Here is a 17010-nt window from a genome sequence, read left to right as displayed (position 1 = left end):
GATCTTGTAGGGATGAGCAATTATGAATTTGAGACAGCCATGCTTCGGGGGAATAAACATGATGCTTTAAAGGGTTGCGTGTCTGCATATGAGGGAGTGTGTGCATGAATAAGTAGAAGGAGGTGGGGGTATATGATAAATGACTTGTTTTGCCTTTTACTTAATGACTTGTGGCATAGTCCAGATTTGAAAATAAATGGCAATATTCTGAACTTATCTTCATATTCCTTGCAGGCTTGAAAGAAAAATATTTAAAACCCAATTTTAAATGAAAAACATTGTTTTTGGCTCTCTGGGAATTTTTAGTTCCCACTGTTGTTTAGGGAAGCTGTTGACTCCATAAAAACTTAAAGCACCATCTATAATACAAAGCTGTTTGTCATTCTGTATCGGTCACTTAAAGGCAGTGGCGTCAGTAAAGATAAGTTGTTCCTTGCTTACTTTTCTCCATAAAAAATGCAATCCGTAATGCACTGGTGTCTTCCTGCCATGTTCCATTAGCTGAATTCTTTGGCTTGCTCCCCCACTGCTGGCTCTCTGAGTGGCTGAGAGTCCTAATTAGCACCGTGCTAATTAGCATCATCTCCTTGATCAGGGTTCCCGGACATGTGCCAGGTCCTCACTCTGCTGTCTGTGCTTAGTAAATGTTTCAGAACAACAACAGTAACACTTTCCAGATTGTTTCTCATAATTAAACTTATCCATGGACATAATAGAATGCGTTGTTTCCTTGAGCTTTTTAGGGTGATTATACTTACTGTATTTTCCGGCGTATAAGACGACTTTTAAACGAAAAAGAGCCTGCTCAGATTGGCCAGAGTCAGAGAGGCGGTCTATTAAAAAAAGAACTGGTATTGCCTCGGAAGTGGGGGGTAGTCTTATACAGCGAATATAGGCCTAAACCTATGTTTTAGCTGTAAAATTAGGGGGGTCGTCTTATACGCCGGAAAAATACGGTGCCAGTTAATTTTTTTCCAATGTTACCTCCTGAAGAACTCAAGAGTTGAGCGTTTTCTATCTAACAATGATTGGATTTCATAGACTCAAATGTTCTGGAATGCTTGTGCCTGCATTTAACTGTTCTACTATGGGATGCAAAACTTTCGGAACCACTTTTTCCCCCCCACTGTGAAGTCTCATATTCTGAGGATCTAGAATGATCACCAGAGGCATTTTATTCTGTTTACAACAAGTCGGAATTAGACAGCTTCTCAGAACCATAGAATGGCTTGTGCACTTGTAGAGTTTAAACATGACTGGACTAAGATTAAAATAAAGTAAACACACTGGAAGTCCAGCTGCAGGGGTCTCCACACAGCACTGTAAAGCCTGATAAAACTTAAGAAAAATCCTACTGATCTAAACAATTGTTTTATCAAGGATCATTTATTTAAAAGAATATCTGTCAAAGTCAAGTATGCAAGTGGCTAGAAATTAGAAAACATTACAGAATAGAAAAGCAACATGCCTTATCCTAACCCCTTTACTTCAGCAACTTGCGCCGCCTCCCCACCCCCCACCTTGGCCCTGTAGATCACCCTTTGCTGCTTTTGTGGGGATTTCCACGGGTGTAAATGTAATGTGTAGAGCACCATTTCGCTCTTTATTGGATTTAGAGGCACTTTCTTGGTGTCTTGTTGTGGTCACTGATTAGCATCCCTGTCTCCGTCCCTCTCTGCACTGATTTCACTCTGTCAGTCTTTCCTTGTGCCCCTCACATGACACACACAGCCTCTTCTTGTTGTCTCCTAGAGACACTCCCCCCTCCCATCCATCCTCTCCATTTTGGGCAGCTATACCTTTAATTTTATACGTCCTTTAATCTGGTAACGGCGTCTAGGATTTACCTGTGACTTGATTCTGAGTGTTAAAACCAAGAAGCAGCATGTCCTCTATTATAGGTCCCATGGCAGCCAGATGGTGTGGTGGGACTGCATTCCTTCCTCTCTGAGCTCTTGCCCTCACACCTGGGCCCCTCTGCAGACCGTGCTTGAATGGATTCTCCCTTTCACAGGTCACCAGCTGCCTTGAACGAAGCTTCAACATTTCCTAGACTCTGTCTTCCCATCTTACCTAGAACCCGCTTTATTTTCCCACAGCCCCTCCTCCTCCACCTTCAGCCAGAACATTTTGATTTCTGGGTGCTGCCTGCTTCTCACTAAGTGCTGATGGCCAGGAGAAGCTGTTACTACTGTTAGAAAAGTGGCCTCAGGCCCTGGTGACTCTGAAGGGGCAGCAGCCTGGTCTTTGAAGTTCGCCATCCTTCACCAAGGCCCTGATGTGTTAGCACCTTGTTTCTGAGGCCTGGTGTTGGCTGCAGTCCACATCCCAGCTCTTGGCACAGATGTTGTCATTGACACTCTGGACACCAAGGTGTTGAGACCAGATGGGAAGCCTCCAGGCCTCCCCTGGGAAGTGCCTCTTAGACCTCGGGGCTGCCTGAGGCGCGGTGCCCGCTGTGGTTTCACAGGTTAGAAAAGATTTCTGTCTTCAGAACATCTTACTTTCCTCGGTAGACCTTCATTTTCCCCCTGAAAAGTACTGCTGCTCCGGGAAATTCAGCTCTGCTTAATTCCCCATCACCTCCTCCTGTGGCTGCTGTGTGGCCAGCAGCTCATGGTACCGGATTCTGTGCCTGGCACTGGGAATGTCCTCACCTGTGTAATGCTTCCTTTGTGGATTTGAAGTGAGGAATGGGGCTCCCCATGCAGCCCTGCTGGTAGGTCGGAAAGGTGCTTTGTCAGGGGTGGTTGTTGATCCAGATGTTTTCCTGGAGCCTCAGGTATGTGTGTGAGTCAGGTACATTGGATTATCTTAATATATGGTGTGCTTTGGTAGTTATTTTAGAGGGGAGGTTGAAAAAACAATCACGTTTTACTTTTCACACTCCCTTTTCTCCCATGAATGCAGTGGTCTGCTTACATCTTCTGGTGTAACTGTACTTAGTAAGTGACTATTATGACAGGGACCAGATGGACGGCAGGTGCCCTGGGCAGGGGGGGTTTCCCCTCTCCGGGCTGCTCCCTCCTCACTATGCAGACCTCACGGGAGCTTTGGCAGTGGAAGCAGCAGTCTCTCCAGGAACTTGTGATCTCCGAGTGGATGGCAGCGGTTGGGGTTCCTCTTTGTTATGTCCATCCATTAGGCCAAGGTGGCAGCGTTAACATGTGCTTCCTCATTGCAAGTAGCACTTAGTCTCCAAACATCTGACCTCTTTATGTTTAGTTCCTCAAATAAGCATCGAATGAAAGGGCAATCTTCAGAGATGGGCCTCACTTCCTGATGGAGGAGGTATCTGGCCTTAGTGAGGTCATGACTTAATGAACGAAGAGGAGTCAGTATGTACCTAGATGCAGTGGTGACGAGGCTGCTGATGCACATTTACCGTTGATCATGATAAGCGGTCCAAAGTAACCTACCATCATCTTGCATGATTAGCTCTGACATGGCGACATTTTATTTTCCTGTTTGTTGATTGCTTGTAAGCTTAGGAAAGAGTGCCGAGCGGAGAAGCAATCCGTGTGAGACATTTTGGTTCCATTATACAAAGGTCACTGACCCGAATAGTTACAGAAGCCCAGTGACACTCGGGCACAGCGATTTCCGGGACAAATCTATTAGGACAATTTAAATCTTGGTCAACATTTTGTTCTCCACCGGGAAACTTGTGGAAGTTTCAGGACGACTTGGATAGGACCCAGTCCCTCAGCGAGAGAAGGAAATAAATGAAGTTTAAAAAGTCTTTCTTGTTTTTGGACCCTAAGTGTTCCCCCCCCGCCCCGTACATTATATGTTCTTTCCTTTCTTTGCCTCTAAGCCACATGTGTCAAACACAAGGCCCGCGGGCCAAATCCAGCCCTCCAGGCCTTGCAATGTGGCCCGCACCGGGCTGTCATCACTGCACTCCGCTGTCAGTTTATGACATTGTCAGTTTATGACTGTTCAGTAAACCATTCGGCCCGAGATTTAGGCTGGATTTTAGATTTTGGCCCCTTCTCTGATTGAGTTCGACACCCCTAAAAGCAGTGAGTCAGGAGGCAGTCTCCCCTGCAGGAGACGGCTCAGCTCCAGGATGCCCGGTTAATTCTGCCAATCCGCTTGGGAAGTGTGATGCAGGCACGGGGGACAGTGGTGCAAGTGAGGCTCTTGCCCCCTCTGGCCACTCATCTCAAAAGCTGGGATTCAGAGGAAACACGGTCAGTACCCTGAGCTAGGAAGCACAGACATGGACACGGGAGGATACAATGACATGGCCTTGTTCTGTTTTTGTCTACACATTTCCAGAGAGACCACAGTATCTATGGTGAATAAGCAGAAGAGATTACATTTAGAGAAAGAATGGGTATTTCCAATGAGTCAAATAGGCCTTTGAAAGAAAGTAAATTGTTTCTGGGTTAGTTGGTGAAGTTTTGAGGGTCTGAGGTGGGCTGTGTAGGGCTAGTGGGGACTTGGCTCCTTCTAAGATTAGCAAAATTTAATTCTTTACTTGGGAGTGAACTTCTAAATTCAGCACTTAAGGCAAAAATTTCATATGAACACAATTGCTCGTGATCATCCCTTGAGAAGACGTCACACTAGACGCAATTATCCCTATCTCCCAGTCCGTTCAATACAGTGGGCTTTTCTCAAAACTTAGGAATAGCTTGCTGCTTAGTAGTTGGCTCCATTATTTAAGGGCCATGTTGTAAATAATAGAACAACTCTTGGCATCCAGATAGAACCCCAGGAGGCAAGCAGAGAACTGTAAATTCTTACATCCCTGCCATGGCCACTGTGGGACTTGCGTGCTCATTGAGAGGAAGGGGAGAGGAGCTGCCTGCCAGATTGTTATTACGGAAATTTTCAAACATGTTCAAAGGTGAAGAGAAATGCATGGTGAACTATATACCCATTAACCAGATTCAATACTAAATAATTCTTGGCCAGTCTTATTTCATCAATTCATACTGTTCTTTTCCTACCAGTCATTTTGATGTGCATCTTTATTTTTCCTCTGTTATTATTTCAGTATATGGCTCTAAAAGATAGGATTAAAAATGTATCTAACTACCTTATCACACCAAAACCATAAAGATTAACCAGTACTTCCTTAATATCATTCAGTATCAAATTAATGTTCAAATTTCCTCAATTGCCTTATAGTACTTTTTAAAAAATATATTTTTATTGATTTTAGAGAGGAAGAAAGAGATAGAAATATCAATGATGAAGGAGAATCATTGATTGGCTGCCTCCTACACACCCCACACTGGGGAGCGAACCTGCAATCTGGGCATGTGCCTTGACAGGGAATTGAACCATGACCTCCTGGTGCATAGGTTGATGCTCAACCACTGAGCTATGCTGGCCAGGCTATCGTACTTCTTTTTAAGTTTCTTTGAGTCAGGATCCAAATAAAGTTTACACATTGCAATGAATTGATCTCTCTAATCCCCTTTTAATCTACAGATCCTTTTCTGTATCCCTCGGCCATCCCCACCCCTACTCTTGTGATTTGTTTGTTGAAGAAAGTGAGTTGTTTGTCCTTTTTAGGGGCACTTGGCATCTCTGGAGCCTTTTTTGTTGTTGTCACCACTGAGGATTGCTACTGGCATCTAGTGAGTAGAGGCCAAGGATGCTGCTAAATATCCTACTGAACACAGGACAGCCCCTCATAACAAAGGATTCTCTGGCCCCAAATCTCAGTAGTGCTGTGGTTAAAAAACTATACTATAGAGTTTTCCAGTCTGGGTTTTCACTGTTGCTTCTTTGATGATACCATTTTACGTGTTTCTCTGTTCTTTGTGTTTTCTGTGACTTATTACTCATATCTCCAGTAGTCAGATTCAGATCTGGGTTTGTTTGTTTTTCCTCCAAGGCTACATACATCACAGGCAGACGGCGTATTTTCACTAGAAAATACATACTGGTCACTGATGATTATTGCCTCGATCCTTTAATTTATTAGTTATTATAAAAACATGATATTAGAATTCTATCATATCCTTGTTTATATACAAGAATACTTACGTAAAAATAAATTTAACCTCAACTATTTGTTTACCCTGAAGTTCATGTTGGAAAGTCAGGATAAATGCTTGATACTTTCCCTTTATTTTCAAAACACTGAGTTCCCTACCAGCATCCTCTAAAAGTGATCACTGAGGTTTTATTTATTTATTTGGCTTTTTTCCTCTTCCTTCTTCTTTTCAGTGTAAATATAATTGAAGCATTTCTTATTGATACTGGAATTGTCACATATTTGACCAGTAGAAGCTAATTCCTAGTCTTTTTGACATGACTTGTGTTTTTGCATTTTTCTGTACTTTGTGGCACAGCAAAATGTTATAGGATTGTCTTATCCATTTCTTATTTCAGACTTAGACTCATCATTTCTTTAAGAAGCCCTGGTTTCTTTGAGTGTTTAGAGGCACAATATAGAAATTAAGAATGTTTATAACTACTGGATTTATCATTGTTTCTACATCTTAGTGGATCAAACTAGGAAATATAAATGTATGTATGTCTATGTTTGTATGTACAGGTCAGAGATAAAATGGATTGTTAGTTCATACTAATACTTCCAGGTGAAATTCAGTATTACAATAGTACAGGACTTTTACTAGCTCCCACCTAGAATACCAGTTCAGTAATAACATCATAGTTCTGTATCTGCTTTATCTCATCTATTTACACAACAATCTGTGTTTTAAAGACATTTGGAATAGTTTTTCTCTGTGATTGTGTCTCCAACTGGATATACAGTTAGGTTCATTGATTTCATTTTATTTTCTGTTTTTAGAGATTCCCACTTTAAAGTTATCTTTAAATAATTTTACACAATATTGTCAAGGTTGCAAAGCCTCATCTATTTGCTTTTACCCCAGTCCCCTTTCCATTCTGTTTTCTTCCTCCCCATTATGCAACAATTAAAAATATATATCCTTGTATACTATCCTTGTATCCTTTTATAATGTATAAGCAAATGTACAATATGTTGCCGGACATTTGGGTGTTTTTTTTTCATCTTTTTACTATTAGAAATAGTGCTGTGGAGAATAGCATTGGGCACTCTTAGCACCATTTTTCTTTTTAACCTCATAGAAGTTAAGTGTATGTATAATGTGAGTCCCTTCATGAAGAGCGAGAAGGATGTCTGCACACCGCTGAGACTGAACAGAGCTTTGGAGCAGGAAACGGAGAGGGAGCATGTCGAGGAGGGATGGAGATGAGCGTTTCCGTGGGGTAGATGTATGTCTTCACGTGGAAGAAAATAGGGCTTAGGAAGGTGGGTCAGATCCAGGTTTCCGTGACCTGCATTGCCAGGCCCAGGGCTGTGGCTTTCACATCCCAGCCCAGGAGTGAGCAGCGTTTTCCGGGAAAGGACCTAGTTGTAAATATTTTTAGGTTACTGTCTGTGTTGCAACTACTCAGCTCTGCCTTTGGAGTGCAAAAGGCAGCCACAGACAGTTTATAAATAAGCGAGGGTGCCTGTGTTCCAGTAAACTGGATTTATGGACACAAATGTGAGTTTCTAGATATTCATTTATCATGAAATATAATTATTTTTTCAATTATTTTTTTTCTTCACCAATTTAAAACTGTAAAAGCCATTCTTAGTCTGTGGACCATCATTTGCCAAGCTCTGCTCTGGGCTTTTGGGAGACATAGGAAGTTCAACACAGGAAAGCCTCTCTCAGAGGGATCATCCCAGTGGGTTAAGGATGATCAGCAGGAATGGGCCCAGGCTCAGGAGGCTGCTGATGGTCACAGTGTGGGTGTAGTTGGAAGGTGTCTGAACAGAGTGGATTTCTTTCTTTTCTTTTTTTCTTTCTGGCCTGCGGCTGGAGAATTATTGGATCGCATAGAAGCGTTATATTATTTGATAGTTCTTATTTTTAAAAGTCGTGCTCTATAATTTCCTATAGGTTATAAACAAAGAGAGAGACAGACCCACCCTCGCAGATGGTGTGGACTTGGGAAAAAGTGTCTCATTCTTTGCAGCCTCCTTCTCCTCCCACCCTCATCCCCCATGAAGAAACCCAATAGTGACCCCATTTGGACGGTGAACCTTTTGTATCAGCTGCCTGGTCCACCTTTCTTCCTGTGACATTTGCAGGCTAACTGTTGAGAAAACAGTATTTTGTTTGTGGGAGAAAAATCAAAGATGATATCAATGAAAAATGCATTTTCATATAATGGAAATTATTAGAGCAACTTTTAAAATGTCACTGCAGATGCACGCAGACAACAAGGAGCGGAATACATTAGAAAGTAGGTCAAGTTCTCTCATGTTTATGAATGAGGTAAATTACAGCATAGGGTTTAGGTTTATAAAATTGTGTATACTATAGTTCATATGAATTACCCTAGCCCAAATGATATTAGACCAAAATATAATTAAAATAAATTGAGTTTGTTTCTTTGTCCTTTGTGGCTTAAGTATTTTATACCGAATATTTTATGAATTTAATAAACTAGAAAAAGTGATGAGCTTCTTGTTATTGCTCACATTTCCTGTATGAGACACAAAATCCACTCTAGGGAGTTAAAGCTGAAGTAGATTTAATCCGGGGGGGTGAGCCTCCAGGACACCCCGCCCCCAGAATCATTTTCTCCTACGGAATCGGGAGAGGGGCTGTGGCTGCTGCAGTGGGAAGCTATTGCAGTAGGAACTCGAGGGTTGAGGCGCCAGCTCCCTCAGCTCACCTCCTGCAAAGCAAAAATTGCTTCTCTGGGTGGCCAGGCCCTCTGCCCCTCTCCTCCATGGCTCAGTTCTAAATCAAAGTTGCCTGGGAGCCTGTCTCGTTGGGAGGTCCTAAGGCATGTTGGGCACTATAGTGGCAAATGGGTCTGGACAGTATGTAAGGCTTAGCTCTCTAGCCTCTCCGTGCTACAGGGGAGCCAGCCCACCGGGTTTGCCTCGGTTTCCAATTTCAGTAAATGCCACTTCACACGTGACTGCTGCTACCATCCCGCTGTTGAGGGACAGAAAGATCATCAGAATTTGCCTTCCTGGAGACAGGTGGTACATTTTCATAGACTTGTACAGGGGCAATAATAACTGGTGTAAAGCCAGTGTTACTGGTTAACGAGAATTAGTTGATAGTGTTAGTGATGGTAACGTGACGGAAAGGAATACCAATGGTTTAATAGTAAAAACTTCAGTGGTTGTGGAGTCCAGGCCTGGAGAACACACTTCATTTTCTCCGCGAAGAGTGGTGAGTCCAAATATTGTCCCGACCATCCAACTGCTTAAGCATTTATTGTGTTAATTCAGGTGTAACGTCAGTGATAAAGCATTCTCGTTCGCCATTTATGAACGCTAACTTTCTCACTGTCAGATTCTTGGAAAGGAGGCACTCCCTTATTCAGCCTGGGAAGGAACAATCTCTCACAAGGGAGTAACTGGAAGTGGTACTTCAAACAGAAGGTCATTGATTTTGAATCAGGCAGAGCTGGGTTCAAGTTCTAATTGCATCATTTTCTAGACTTATACATTTTTGCAAAATTTCTCTTTCTATACTTGTCTTCCATGTTGAAGGGAGTTGGAAGTATCCTCCTCATCGTGTTGTAAGGCAGTGCCCAGCACAGGCCTGGCACACAGCCTGCCCCATGGTGGGCTGAGGCTGGCTGGCAGTGGTGGCACCACCATCAGGGCCTGGAGCGGGCTATGCCCTCTTCTCCTGTCCTGCTGAGTGTGCCATGTGGGGAGGCTGTTGTGTCTGTTCACAGCAGTGATCTTCTCCCCTGCAGCCCTGGGGCCCTTGGAAGCTGCTTTCTTTTTGTGCTGTGGGCTTTCTCCACGCCCCCCCCCCCGCCCCCCCCCGGCACTCATAGATCCCTCTTAGACTTTCTCTTTCCTCCAGGGAAAAGACCTCTCTCAATGCTTAATGGGCAATGGAGCCATCATGGGGTCACAGAAGTTGTGGTAGCTTTTTATTTGTCATGCAGACATCGAGACCTCCTTCTGAGGCTTGAAAGGCTGATGCACCCCCCTCCCCCTTTCTAATTAGATTACTGATTCCATTTCAGTGATGGTTTTAAGCTAACATGGCCTTCATTCCATTGCCTTTGCTTTTTTTTTTTTTTTTTTTTCTTGACTCCATCTCTTTTTTGATTTCCCAATGGTACCTAAAGTGGGTGACAGAGTTGGGAGCACATTGGCATATATTAGTCTTTACCTGATAATATTTTCCCATTGAGTTTTAGAGAGAGAAAGGGAGGAAGGAAGAGAAGGAGAGAGAGAGAGAGACAGAGAGAGAGAGAGAGAGACAGAAAGAGGGAGAGATGGAAAGAGAAACATTGATCTGAGAGAGACACATCGATTGGTTTCCTCCCCCATGCCGTCCTGACCCAGGCCAGGAATGGAGCCTGCAAAGAAGGTAGGTGCCCTTGTGCCCTTGACTGGGAATTGAACCTCAGACGCTTTGGTCCGAGGGCTGATGCTCTAATCACTGAGCAACACAGGCTGGGACTTGGTCTATATTTTTTTAGCAAACCTCCAGAATGGCTGTAACTTAGTGGAGTTTTGGGGGAAATGTAACAAGTAACGAACAGAAGATTCAAAAAGATCCTTTCAGAGCATCATGTACCAAGTGAGTTTCTATATATGTTCCCTGTTCAGTTTTTTCTTCGTTAGGGTTTTTTGTTCCCTATGTGTAGCAGACCTGACTCCCTCGTTCTTTTGTGTGGGTCGCTGGGTAGGCCCACTATTCCACTCTTTGAGTTTACTGTCAATACAGCATAGGCAGTGGGCCTCACACACATTCACTGTAGTGGAATCAAGCCATGTGGCGGGTGACAGCGAGAACCATTCCCTGCTTGACTCCAAGCAAGTATGTTGCCCTCTTTCTCTCTAATGTCTTACCTCAAAGACCTTGACCTTGAGCTGCTTATAATTTGTGCAAACTATCTGATATGTTTAACCCTTTGCCAAGGATTTGAGTCATGTGATTAATATACTTTTATACATTTGAAGATTTGCGTTTGCATTAAATATTAAGTTGGCCTACCCTCCCTTACATCTAATTGACTCATTTATTCACTCAGCAGTCATTTATTGAACATCCATAAAGTGCCAGGCATTCTGCTGGATATTGGGAACATTTCTCTCATAGCAAGAGAGAAATGGGAAATATTGTAATAATGTTGATGCAGAAGGTTTCAGATAGAGTTAGAGTAGATTTTTTGATAAGTAGATTTTATGATATCTAGTAAAGGGTTTAGGCTTTTCCCCCTCCAAGAACTGTAGGAGTCCATGAAAGGGTTTAAGCTAAGTGGGATCTAATCAGACATGAACTTGAGGAAGACCGCTGGCTGAGATGTGTTGTGTTTGTTCAAGAAAAGATGGGGGTGGGAGGCAGGAAGGAAGCTGTTGCAATAATTTGGGCAGAAGATGATGGTGTTCTTGAATAGGAGAAGAAGACAGATTTGAGAGTCACTCAGGAGTTAAAGTTGTCAGACTTGAGGGGTTGGATGTGGGTATGCAAGAGAGACTCATGTCATGGATAATTCTCCCATTTCTGGTTAGCCATTGGGTGGATGTTGGTGCTACTGAGATGAGCAACTCAGGAAGGGAAGCAGGTTTGGGAGCAGCGGTGGCAGCGGTGAAGGGATGAGCTCATTTTTGAATGAGATGAAAGTGATATGCTTGTGAAAGATCTTGGGGAGAGACACTGTGGACTTGGATAAGGAGCACAGGGGGTAGGCCTGGCCTCTCTGTGCAGACCTGGTGAGAGCAGATGAAATCCACCAGCCAAGGGTGCAGAGAAGGAGGAGAGGGACTAGGAGAGATCCCAAGAACCATGAAGCTTAAGCAAGGAAGAGAGCCGGCAGAGGAAACTGAGAAGGAGTGGGTCAGACCAATGGAGGGAGTCCCCTGGAGTGCACGTATTGTCTGGTGCTGTGCAGACAGGCAAGGAGTGGAAAGGGGATGCCGTTTTATCAGCAGGGAAGACAGGCGTTACCGTGTCCGTGCTAGGCAGAAGCCAGAAGAGGAACAAGGTAAGGAATTAGAGACCCTTCGGTGGGGAGAACTCTTGTAGGAACTGTGGCTGTGCGGGGCGGTCAGAGGCAGCGCAGTGCCTGGCAGTGTGTGGGCTTGCGCTGGGTGAGCCTTGCTGTCATGCTGGATGAAAAGTTAGTAGAGAGGAATGCTGCTCCTGTGCTTCATCATACTCATTGCTGTGTTATGCATCCTCTTCAAAATACTTTCATGGTATGTGCATTTCTGCTTAGAGACACTGTATTGAATATATACAGTTGATTCACTGACATTAAACTCAATGGCCAACAGAACTGTAACTGCAACCTGAATGAAGCTTAGCTAACATATTTCTCCCATAAGGCATATCACAGCCTCCTTGCACTTAGGAGCTAGATAATGCCTGGGGACATTTTAAAGAGCTGAATCACCAACAAAAACAAAAAATTCGAAAGCCATGACACTGAATAAACTGCGAAAAGGATAGTTGTTTACAGCCTGAGAGCTGAGACAAAAAGGCAGAACACTGCTGTCTTGGACCTCAGCTGGGAATGTGTATATTGGGCAAATCAGAGTTTTTACCACTTTGCCTGTGTCCACAAATAACCAGGAAAAGTAATCAGGGAAGGGCTATGAGTTTGTTTTTACAGATGTTTTATTGAGTGTAGACATCGACATCTGGAACGCTGTAAAACATGCATTATCTCTAGATTCAAAAAGGAGCAAGCCACATTGTCCTCCCTGTCAAATGTGTCAGGCTTGCCCCGGCTGCATTGCTCAGTGGTTAGAATGCTGGCCCTGGCTCCAAAGGGTCTTGGGTTTGATTCTAGTTCAAGGGCATGTCCCTGCGTTGCAGGTTCACTCCCTGTCCTGTTCAGGGCTCATGTGCGTGTATGTGTGTGTGTGTGTGGGGAACCAATGTTGTGACTCTCTCATATTGATGTCTCTTTCTTTCTCTTTCTCTCTTTTTCTTCCACCATCCTTCCTCCCTTCTTTCCCTTCTTCTTTCTCTGAAAAGTGTCAGGGTTGGTTGGCATACATGATGAAGATCAATGAAGTATCCTTAGATTAATATGGTTCCTTAAAAACTCCTACAGTTTGGAGTAGGGTCTCAATCACATGAAAGGCAAAGTTGTTCACTTTGCCTTCAGAGATCTGGCATTTCATTGGAGGTACCCAGTATTTTAGTTTTTTTTAAAGTCACTTCACTTCTGAAGTCACTCTTATTTTTTAAATATATTTTTATTTATTTCAGAGGAGAAAAGAGAGATAGAAACATCAGTGAGAGAGAGTCATTGATAGGCTGCCTCCTACTGAGAATGGAGCCTACAACCTGGGCATATACCCTGACTGGGAATTAAATCATGACCTCCTGGTTCATAGGTCGACACTCAACTGTTGAGCTTCACCGGCAGTATTTTAATTTTAAAACAAAAATAATTCTGTTTATAGAAGATCCCACCCCAAACTTTATGTGTCCCTTCAGATTTCAGAAATTTAAAGGAAAAAAAAAATGATATGCCTTTTGGAAATTTTACGTTTATCTGAATAATACTTAGAAAATATTTCTTCTTCCATTGCTGAGGTGTATTAAATTTGAAGAACGTAATATCTCCATCTCCAACAATATAATTTCTGCCTTGTTGTCTGTACTTTTCAGCGACCTTGACTGCATTTTCAGAATCCTCCTCTTTAAAATCTTCGTATTTCATTACTTCAGCTATAATGAATCCTTTCTGAAAATCTGTGTAACTCTTTCCTGCAGCTTGAGGAACCTTCGTCCCTCGCCTGGGTCCATGCACGCACTTAGAGGGGGCTGCTGTGAGAAAGTCTTCCAGCTGAGCACTGCACACTCAGCCCTAATGGTCTGTGGCAAAGCGCTCTGTGTCATGTGGGCTTCCAGATGCTTCTGCCTCTCCTCAGCACTCAGATCTTGCCACTTGAGTTCCCAGGCCCTTGCCACTGAAAGGAATGACTAAGGCCCCTGGGCCAGACCTGTCCACTCACTCTTTAATTTTTATCAACCATGGTTTTTCTTTCTAAGGTAGCCTTTATTCAGAAAGATTGACCAAGTAGACCATTGAAGTCAAAAGTAAGTTTTTTCAACACTCAATCTCTTTGTCATTCAAATCACGATGGAAACGAACAGGTTTCTTTTGATCTCTAACCGAGGATTTGATGTTACACATACGTCATATTCGGGCTTTAGTTTTTATACCTCCTCTTCTCACAGCCACTTTTCCTAGTTTATCTCTAATGGGTCCCATCATTTCCTCATCCTTAAGCTGGAGCTCTTTGTGTATTATTTCTACTCTTCCTTCAATGTGGGTGATATCGGCATCTTCGAAAGCTCGCGTTAGGTGACAGACTCCATCACAGGCACTAACTAATGTGAGATAAGAAGGCATTTCCCAGGCCTTGTCCATTGAGACCAGCACTACCCCCTGCATTTAGAAAGGCTGGTCTGTGGTCCTGGAAAAGGAAATCAAGCCTTTCACCGGGCACAGGCTCTCTGCCCTCATTAGGGTCAGCAGTGCCCAAGAGGACGTTTTCTGTTGAAGCCTGAATATCGGTTAGTAGTGCATACATTGAAGGAGGTAGATTTCCCAGCATTTGGCAATCCAGCAATACTGCTTTCCAAGGAGGTTCCAAATCTTTCAACTACTGGGGGTGGCTTAATAACTTCCCCTCCTGCTTTGGGGGCATCTTGCTCTAGTGAGCAATGACTGGTCTCAGAGACAGCGGCAGACATGTCCTACCAACAGCGGCAGGCTAGGCGGGAGGAGCAGAGTGCAGGCTTGGCCTCTCCACCCAGCGGCATGAGCACCTCAGTGGCCATTCTATGAGTTTTAATTTCGTGATTAAATTTCTTTTCTTTCTTTTTAAAAAAATATTTGTTATTTTATTATTTAAAAAAATATTTTTATTGATTTTTTTTACAGAGTGGAAGGGAGAAGGATAGGGAGTTAGAAACATCGATGAGAGAGAAAAATTGATCAACTGCCTCCTGCATGCCTCCTATTGGGGATGTGCCTGCAACCAAGGTATATGCCCTTGACCGGGATAGAACCTGGGACCTTTCAGTCTGCAGGCTCTATTCACTGAGCCAAACCAGTTAGGGCTTGTGATTAAATTTGAGTGAGTCAGTGAATCTGCAAATATAAACTCTACAAATAGATTAACTGTCTCTATACACACACAGTACTACTGCTATTAAACACATACATTTATGTCTCTGTGGGTGTCTGTTTGTCCATTTATCTATCTATTTTGAAAATCATGAATTCCCACCAGCATTTGAAATTCCAGTTTAACACCATTGGGTCCCTTACTTAGTTTTTCACTTTTTGGAGCCACCATGCCATCACTCCCCCACCCCCAGTGGCCTTGCTGGTAACTGCCTTACCCTTTTCCCACATAATGACTGGAAAAGGGAGGGATACAGTTACATATTATGGTCACATTTATATTCTATATTCCAATTTAAAATAGGATAATATTTAATATTTTAAAGCCTTTTTTTCTTCTCCTAATTTGAGATAATGCAATCATATTTGAGAAAAAAAAGAAAAAAGAAAAAAACAACAACAAAAAACCCCTGAAAGCTCAAAGCTGATAGGGTGCAGGAATTGAGAACTTACTTTATGTTATCGACTTATGGCAGCCATAAGTTCTAGGTTCAGACGTGAAAGTTGGGGTCACCTGTTGTGCCAGAGCCTCAGGAATAGTTGTGTCTGGAGATCCATTCTCATTCTCCCCATACACTGAGGATGTTTGTCTCCCTCTGTACATAGCAAGTCCCTGGAGGGCAAGGGGCCATGCCTGTGTCACCAGAGCCTGGCATATGAAGTGACTGGTGAGCATTTGTGACTTTATTTGACACATTCCACTAGGTAGTTGTCCAGCCTTTGTCAGAAGGCCTTTCTTTTTCTCCAAGAGGCCTCTTTCCCTTCAGTTTCTCTGGACACTCATTTCTCTTCTTCCTGCGGGAAGCCTTCCAGGCCCTCCCTAACCAGAGGGGTGATTGCATTTCTGAAGGCTCTGGGGAGTTTTACTACCTACTAGCTAAACAGCAGCTTAGGATCCCCAACTCTACCACCTACTACCCTGTTTCCCCGAAAATAAGACAGTGTCTTATATTATTTTTTTTCTCCCAAAGTTGCGCTAGGTCTTATTTTCAGGGGGTGTCTTATCTTTCCATGCGCTAGGTCTTATTTTTGGGGAAACACGGTAGATACAGAATCAGGAGCAAGTCCCTGAGCTTTCCCCAATCAGTATGATAATCTGTAAAAAGAAGATGAGCAAAGCCTGCCTCACATGATTCGGGGAGGGTTGTACAGGAGGCAGTGTGTCGTTAGGACTTGGCACAGTGGCTGTACTTAGTGTCAGCAAAGGTGTTGGTGGTGAATGACTGTTGATCTGGCACTGAGTGTGTCATGATCAGTTCCGGCCTTTTCCCCAACTTGGTGATAAACTCCCAATTGGGGTAGAGATCTTGTTTTCTCTTTCTTGTTTCTATGAAACCCCCACCCCCTCTTGTCTACCTGTCCCCCTCCTGTCTAGCCCAGTGCTGAGCACCCAGTAGGTATTATAACCTGTTGGTTTGTCATTGAACAAGCTAAGACCTCTCTGCCGGGACATAATCTTGCCAGTACAGCAGTTTCCTTTCTCTTGTCAGAGTGCTGGGAGATGCTGATTATTTTTTCCAACCTTTCTTCTTCTTTTTTTGATTATGAGTCAATATTCTGTAGAACACGGTCGATGTCACAGTCTGCTGCCTGCTAGGAAGTGTTATTTTCCATGCTCTCTCAGTGCAAGCGCTGCCCTCTGTCCCTAGTGGATTCTTAGGCTCTTTTTAGACAAAGACATGACTGTACTGTTACCCTGTGTTTTACCTTTGAGGAGGATGACAATGAATACCAAATAGTTCTTAAAACACAACCCATTGCTGACCTGGTTATCTACCAGCCAGGTGTCTTTATGGTAATGCCTTTCAATAACTGGATTGGGTTTTGTGACATGACAGCGGCATGGGATACAGTGGA

General features: G+C 43.4%; 1 protein-coding gene and 1 pseudogene across 8 annotated transcripts in view; one reads left to right on the top strand and one right to left on the bottom strand.

The window, feature by feature from the left end:
• TLN2 (talin 2) overlaps positions 1-17010 on the top strand; it is a 402173-nt gene that overhangs the window by 174663 nt on the left and 210500 nt on the right. The gene's annotated exons all lie outside the window — the stretch shown is intronic.
• On the bottom strand, positions 11266-14717 carry LOC311620310 (obg-like ATPase 1; annotated as a pseudogene). The gene is made up of 3 exons: positions 13991-14717; positions 13504-13927; positions 11266-11388 (listed from the first exon to the last, which is right to left on the bottom strand). The product of its transcript is annotated as an obg-like ATPase 1 (transcript).

This window comes from Pipistrellus hanaki (assembly GCF_964339955.1).
Source record: "Pipistrellus hanaki genome assembly, chromosome: 1".
In the NCBI taxonomy this organism is placed as follows: domain Eukaryota; kingdom Metazoa; phylum Chordata; class Mammalia; order Chiroptera; family Vespertilionidae; genus Pipistrellus; species Pipistrellus hanaki.
Note: the sequence above shows the minus strand (reverse complement) of the source record. Positions and strands in the feature narration are given on the sequence as shown.